Below are 8,320 nucleotides of genomic sequence, written 5' to 3'. Positions count from 1 at the left end.
GCCGCCCCTCCATGTGCCCCCCTCCCCACTCTGCATGCAACCCCCCCCCCCCCACCCCCGCTCCACATCCAGCCAAAAACCCCCTGCCCTCGGGTAACCAGAATTTTTATATAATCAGCACCCCCCCTTACCCCACTCATGCGAGATAACAAATCTTTTACTGTACATCCTTCCTCCTGCCATTTCTATCTTAGGTATCCTTCTTGCCTCCATAGGCTAAGTCAGGTCAAGCATCTTAAGGAGAAGTACCACGGCTGGCTTCAGAATCTAAATTTTCAAAACCTTGTCTAAGTGGCAGTACTGGTCTTGGTAAGGATTAAAATAGCCTCTGTATTCTGTGACACTCACCAGAAATCAATGGCTGATTGTATGGAGTCACATGTAGTTGTTTTGTCAAGAAGCCAACTAGATTCCTTATCTATACAGAGAATACAGAATACACAACAGGACACTTGGTTGTTCTGACAAGCCTGCTTACATCAGAACTCACAATGCATCATGCAACAGAGATGTAGGTATAATAAATATAGCTGCAATATTTTAAAATGTTTTTACCAGTGACTGCCACAGTGTTTTAAAACCTTAATTCCCCTTATAAAGGTAGATTAGGAGGGGTATCCTTCAACCCAATTCCCAAAAAGCAGGCAAATGCAAAGTCCCAGGTTATTTAGTACATATTCAGAACCAAATGAAGTGGTGTCTGAAGTGTGTTTGAAGGAAGGATGAGGTTGTAATCAAGGTGTTGCTATAAATTCTCCCTTTAAAAATACTGAATATTTTTGAGAGACTGAAAGCAGTGATGATTCCTGCCTTAATTTTAGTGTATTTGAGTTTGATACACATGCAAACATTCCTTCGGAATTTATATTTGTTTAGTTTATTGAAATAGAAATTCCCATCCCACTCTGTCAAAGGCTTTTTCCCTCCTCCACAAGAATGGCTGTAATTTGAGTGTCTTTATGTGGGAATCAAGTTCATTAGATCTATAAGCAGCCAAACAGGAAAGAGTAAAGCCCATACTTTATGATCCCTGTCTTTTTTTTTTCTAAAATAATTTTATGATGGTGTAGGAGGAATATTCTACCTTTATTTGAATACTTTAGCTAGTTGTTTAGTGTCTGCATTAATCAGTGAAAGACTGGGTACATTCAAGCACGATATAGTTGGGGATGATCCTGCTTTGAGCAGGGGGGTGGACTAGATGACCTCCTGAGGTCCCTTCCAACCCTAATTTTCTATGATTCTATGATTATGCTTCTACTGAGAGAATCACAGTTCCCCTGATAGAAACCCTAGATGAAGAAATGTGCATACACTTTCTACTGAACCAAAAATGGCAGGTCTCATAGAAAAATATGCAACTCCAATGAAGTAAAAGTAGCCCCTAGTAGAGTTTCTACACTTCCGCTACTAATTGAAGCTTCAGAGCTGTCCTCTAGCACCTCCCAGTCCACCCTTCCGCGCAATGGCTGCAGAAAGACAATAACTCAAGCTGCACTCTGCTGCTGCAGCCTTGTATGCAGCAAACCACTCCTCCAGACAGTTTTGGGGTTTGGAAGCCCTAGCCCCCCTCCATAGCCCTGGGGGTCTGCCCTTCCACCATGAGCAGCTGGGGGAACCTGTGATCACACTCAGCTCAATACCACCCAACTTGACCTGACACTACATGACTGCAACCCACAATTGCCCGAACTGGCAGCTTCCAATCCCACCCTGGCAACACCTGACTCTACCTAGGAGCACTCATCTCTGACCTGCCAGTCCCCAATCCTCCAACATCTGACCCCAACCCAACAGCACCCAACCTAGTGACACCAAAGCCCAACCATACTTGTCTAACCTTGCTCTAGAATGAGGTCCATTAGCTGGTGCCAGAGGGGTAGGGATCCACTGTGGGCTGCTGTAAAGGAAAAGACAACAGACATGTTGCAGGTCTTCTCTTTCAAAGCCTGACAGCTGCAAGGGAGGGCTCGGTGGACGGGGTCTGGTCCCCTGGGTTGGCTAGCCAGTCAGCATGGACCTGTGCCTTTGGCTGCTGTTGGCTGTCTTCAGCAGCCCAGGCAGTATGCAAAGGGATGTGTGTATAGCATCCCTCTGGCTGGATGGCATGGGCAGCACAAGCTGCCACCCACCACCCAGCCCCTGTAATATTTGTACAGTGCTCCCACAGTAGGTTTTTCTATCAAGCAAGCAAAACCAGTAGAATTCTTCTGGATCTTTTGAATGCTTGTACATACCCAGGGAAAACTCTGCAACTCTGGGCATTTTTCCACAGCATTAAGTTCTTAAAGTAGAAGAAAACATCTTGGCTTGGAAATATCCATCAGGTATTTAGTGCAGAACTGGGCAAATCATATCTGTTGGGGATTTACAAAAAGCAAACTGACAAAACATTAAAACCCTGAATTTCTCCTCTAACAGCAGATGCTGCCAGTTTTGAGACCACACTCACCTGTGTATTGCTTGCATTTTATAAAAGTTTTCCAAAGGCATGATGATCATCTTTTCAGCACAGAGCAGTTTAAGATGCTCTCAAGTCTTTCCTTCTACATATCAGCTTCTTGTCCTATATATCTATAGCTGCTATTTAATTAGTACATGGGTATCTGCTGATTTAAAATGTATGACATGCTTCCATATTTTCCCCAGATCTCTATAATATCATTGATTTAGCCTATAAAGAATTTTCCCTGATAGTCACAGTTCTTTTCTTCCATCCCTTATGCAGCAGTTCGTGATGCTTGTTTTTAAGTGAAGAAGCAGGGTTCAGAGGAGGGCCACCCGCATGATCAGGAGGCAGCAGGGCAGGCCCTACGAGGAGAGGCTAAGGGACCTGAACTTGTTCAGCCTCCACAAGAGAAGGCTGAGGGGGGATCTAGTGGCCTGTTACAAACTAGTCAGAGGGGACCAGCAGGTATTGGGGGAGTCCCTGTTCCCCCGAGCACTACCAGGAGAGACTAAAAATAATGGTCACAAGCTGGCAGAGGGTAGGTTCAGACTAGACATCAGGAGGTGCTACTTCACAGTCAGGGCGGCTAGGACATGGAACCAACTTCCAAGTGAAGTGGTGCTGGCTCCTACCCTGGGAGTCTTTAAGAGGAGGTTAGACGAACACCTTGCTGGGGTCGTTTGACCCCAGTACTTTTTCCTGTCATGGCAGGGGGTCAGACGTGACAATCTGCTCAGGTCCCTTCCGACCCTACCAACTATGAAACTATGAAACATTATGGCAGAAAACAGCAGGGACTTGTTTATACAAGGAAATGATATAGGCATAGTTATACTGCTATAGCATTTAAATACATAATACCCTATGTAGACACATAATCCGGCACAAAAGTATCTTTTATCCAGTTAGCTTACAGAAAACACTCATCCATAGCAGTATAATTATACTAATATAAACATGCAGGTGCCATGGCACCATAGGCAATGCACGGAGGGACATCTGCCCCCCCAAATTTCTGTGCCAACAGCAGGGCGTGAGGTCGCAGCTCAGCTGGAGCCAGCTCCCAGCAGCAGTGGGGGCAGTGGCCCCCACTCCCCGCCATCAACACTTATGCATCGTCTATGCGGGGCACAATTTCCTAATTGTGCCATTCTAGGAATGTAATATGAAGTGGTAACAAGATCAATATAGTATGAGGTCTGGTGCCAAGCTCCAAGTATGTTTATGCACTACTGTGAGCATGTCTACACATGCCATTAACAGGCAGCAATAAACTTCAGAGCTTATTGCTCCACAGTTTATTGTCCCAGGAAGCTCCTGGGCACAGGGTTTACACTTGTGCCCAGACCACAGCACATTAAGCTGGGTCAGGGCAGTCCCAGCTGGCAGGGGGCCCTGGATGTCAGCCAGCTAGCCCAGGGCTGCTCCAACCAGGCTCAGTGTGCTGTGGAAGGGCTGTTTGAGGTATGAGGGTGCTTCAGTCTGGGGCTAGCCAGCAGGTAGCCCCCATACTGAAGCACCCTCACGCCCCAGTTGGCGGCTCAGCATCTACACATGTGCTGCTGCACATGAATAAATACAAGTCCTCCCCTGCTGAGGGGCTTATTAGTTTTGTGCACCCTAATCTGCAGATGCTGAGACATTTACTGAAGTACTGTACCTAGACTCCTGGCAGCCCCAGGCAAACTTTTAGTTGCGGGCCCACTTCCCCAGACATAATGATAATAATAATTGAACAATGGAAAAAAATGACTATTTTCAGGACCTCATGATTCCTTTCTGTCTGGGCCTCAGGTGACCGCCCGGTTTGCCTATGCCTGTGTCCAGATCTGGTTTACTGCGCAGTTAATTAGTCAACTGCACAGTGCATTTCTTGTGTATATGTGCCTAGTAATGACCAGAATACAAAATATGATGGAGGTTTTTACACATGAGCTGGCCACATGATTCCAGCACAGAATGCTGTTGCTATGGTATTTATTGCAAAGACAGTCACTTCCAAAAAGAAACTGTAATTAAGGGTGAAATTCATGCCCATGATGAAATTCTGCATAAGTCCCAATGCATCACTTATGTCCCACTTAAATCTTTAACATGGAGTCTAAGTGCTGAATCAGGCCATTGAAATATGTCATCTCAATGAAATATTTAACTATTCTATTCCACCATAACATAACCCTAGATAAAAATTAACCTACTCTGTAACTAGATATATTAAATTACTGCATTTGGTGTCCATCCCAGCAAAACTGTTTCAAGTAACAGAACCGTAAGAACAACCTAGAAAAGTAAATGAATTAATACACTTTAATAACAAGATTTGTGCTACAGTAGAACCCTGCTAACTGCACAAAGTAAATCAGGTAATGAACAGAAGTCAGAACTATGCAAAGAGGAGATAGTTGTCACAGCAGTTCATCAGAGGCTCTTTTTTATTAGGTTTCAATAGACTCAAGAAATTTTGAAATCCTACAGAAATTAACCCTCTGACCCACTTTTTTTTTTAACCACACACCGTTTCACCTGGGGTATAATGATTTTGCTGGGCTGAATGTAAATCCAGTTTTCTTCAGTGTGCAGAACACTGGGAGAAGAAAGTGAAAACACAAATGGGAATCATCGGGCCAGAAATTGTTTCTGAAGCTGTCAAATTTTGCCTAGTATATTCATTATATTTTTCAGTTCAGAAGTAAATGAAATCCAGTTGAGAAAAATTAGCACAACAGCATAGATGATGGCCTCAGTCCTCTCATGTTGTACACTGTGCTAATAACTTTTCTTTAGAAACAGTTTCTGGTTCACCTTTTCATGCAAAGATGAATGCTCCTGAGCCAATACTAAAAGAAGAGGCCAAAAGTGGAAGGAACAGCAATGCTGTTCAAAAACAGTGTCACAGTTTTTGTTTAACGCTGGAGCTACCTTTGCTTGAGGAAGCTTTCCTTGCAATACTCCCCTGATTTCAGGGTTTCCAACATGTTAAGGTAAGATCAGGTGGCCACCTACCCCACAAGGTTTTAGTAGGAAAGTGACCTCTGAGGCATAGGATGGCATTATTAAACACAAGATGTATTCTATTTACCAATAACAATTGATGGCTCTACCCAAGCTGAATCAAATGAGTCTGTAATGGAACAGACTCTGCCATCCTTGTTAAGAATAGGTTCACATTATCCCATGCAATAATAAAACTTTCACTATTAAATAATAATAATCTAGTAGTTGATTTAGGAATGGCGCTGACAGGGCTATTGATGGAGTGTATTTTTCCAGTCTTGCTCAGTTAACTGGAAAGATAATTTTGCAACATAATTTCTAAATGGTACTTGGTTCATCTTTATTGTTAATCTGTGGGGAGCCATCCTTCTAGTGATGCAGCACAGTATTTCTGGCAAGAATCTGCAAAGAAACGGACTCATTTTGCCAACCTATTGAGCTTCATATGGATGCCACTAGTACTTGTGGCCCAAAATAACTCAGCATGTTGTGAGTCCCTTTAGAGAAATTCCCTAGCATACTTAGACTGGTATAATGATACTTCTCTAGTGGAACTGGCATTAATACCTGGATGGACACTCCTATTTCAGAATAAGAGTGCTTTTTGAGAGCTAAACCAGGAAAAGACATTCTCATTCCAAAAAAATCCACATGGGAAGTTATACTGGTACAACTACAGCAGTAGAATTATATCAGTAAATTTCCTGGTATAGACAGGTCTTTATTGTTTTCTGGAATAATGGTTAATGTTTCTGCTCTTAAGAAGACAAGAACTACACGCAGCCATTCATTCATTCATTCATATATGCAGAAGTTCATGGCTTCTAAACTCCAATTTCTTTGTTGTTTTCCTGACTGCAGCTAGACAAGACTGATATTTTTCAAGTTTCTGTCCATTTTCAGTAGGGCTTAATGTCCTGAGAAAAGCAGTTCTTTCAAAATGAAGCAAGGAATTAGAGACTGTAGAGGTATTTATAATGAGTCTGAAAGTGAAAAATCATCAGGGAACTGTAGGAAGACGGAGGACAGGTCATTGGCTCCCACAGAGGACTGCTGAGTAGCTCATGGGACATGTCTGTTCTGAAGACAGGCAACAGCCGGGGAAACTGTCTGGTCATCCTTGAAAACGGGAATCTGATGCTGAAAGTGGTTTGCAATACCTCTTGCTAAAGGGATTGGAAATGTGGCCATTATTAATACAGACAACCTCAAAGTTGGACCTTGAGATAGGTGAATAATGAAAGAAGCAAATGTTACTTTTAGCAAACTACAGTGGATTAACTATGCGTACTTGAATCCAGGAATAATATTTCTGTCATTCTACAATCTTAGGCTTATTTCTTCATAATTCTAAATACCAAACTAGATTACTGAGGGCTTAGTTCTTTATCTTGGTTATGTTGAAGACTTTCATTGCATGGGAGCATTTGATTATTAACTTCTGATTTATGGGTCTCCTAGATGAGATGTTTTAATCTGACATTATCTGGTTGTTACACTTACAATAATATATTTTTGATCTTTCTCTTTCAACTCAAACGCTTTGCTAATGCTATGCTTGCATCATCATGTTAATGCACAAACAAAATGTTTTGACATAATAAAGTACTATATACATACTGATCTTTCATTCAATCATCTTAATTTTTGTTCTGTTTAGAAAAGGAGAAAATCTGCTTGTCAAAGATGAAAATTACAAAATCAGCAGGCTTTCAAGCTTTTATAAAAAATATTTTATTTTTAAAAATCTTAAGAAATGTAAACCCATAGAAAATATCTGCTATTATCCTTTTAACCTTTACTTTCTATTACATTTATTATTGTCTATTTTCATTACATTTAAAATAAAGTATTGTAACTAGGAAATATTCACTCCTTAGTTGAAGCCCTATGCATCTTGCACCTTCATAACTTTAAGTTCAGAATAGAACAATGGCCACAGAGAAGCACAATACATCCCAAATTCTCTTCAATCAAACCACATTGGAGGAGACTACAGCCCTAAAATATTTCTAGATACTTTTGCAATAGCAGTAGATTTCCTCATAAATAATGTTGTTTTCAATAATGTTAGCAGGAAGGGAAAGTACCTAGATCTTACAGCTGCACCTCCAGAAATATAATATATCTCATCCAAAGTGCCAAATGCCCTGATGAAAAATATGTAGGAGAGACCAAACAACAACTGTACACCAGAATGAATGCACACCAGAAATCTATAAAAGCCAAGAATACCCAATTACCTGTGGGGCACATTTCTCACAAGAAAACCACTCTCTCTCCAATCTCTCAGTTCTAATCCTCAAAGAGAATTTACAAAATACCTTTGCAGATGAGCATATGAACTTTACTTCATCAACCTACTGGATACAAAAAATCATAAAAACAGACATTGGATTTATGACACATTATAACCTGCTTAACATCTGACTCCCCAGGTACCTCTCCACTATTTACCAGCTACATACATTCCCCTCCCCTCTCCACCCAGTCTCCCACCAATTGACTCCCTAATTTACATTATCACTGCCTGGCTTTCTTGCATGCATACCAGCCTCTGGCTTCTTTCCTGTTCATACCATTCAGGAAAAGCACTGAACAACTGCAGATGTTTCAGCCTGATGAAGGGAGTTTGTGCCTGAACGCTTGCAAAGAAGATTTTTTTCCAACTATTTGAGTTGGTCTAATAAAAGATATCATATTTTCCCAAAGAGCCTTGTCTGCCTATGAATACATATTAGCACATGTATTTATGTCAGAAATGTTCTTGTGCTTATTCTGGATTTTTTTACATGGATTGGATGTCATCTACTACAGAAGCACAAAATGCACTATGTGCTGGATTTGTCAAGGTATTTAAGAATCTAATTTTTACTG

Source organism: Alligator sinensis, unplaced genomic scaffold (assembly GCF_000455745.1).
Source record: "Alligator sinensis unplaced genomic scaffold, ASM45574v1 scaffold225_1, whole genome shotgun sequence".
In the NCBI taxonomy this organism is placed as follows: domain Eukaryota; kingdom Metazoa; phylum Chordata; order Crocodylia; family Alligatoridae; genus Alligator; species Alligator sinensis.
This window is presented reverse-complemented; position numbering follows the sequence as displayed.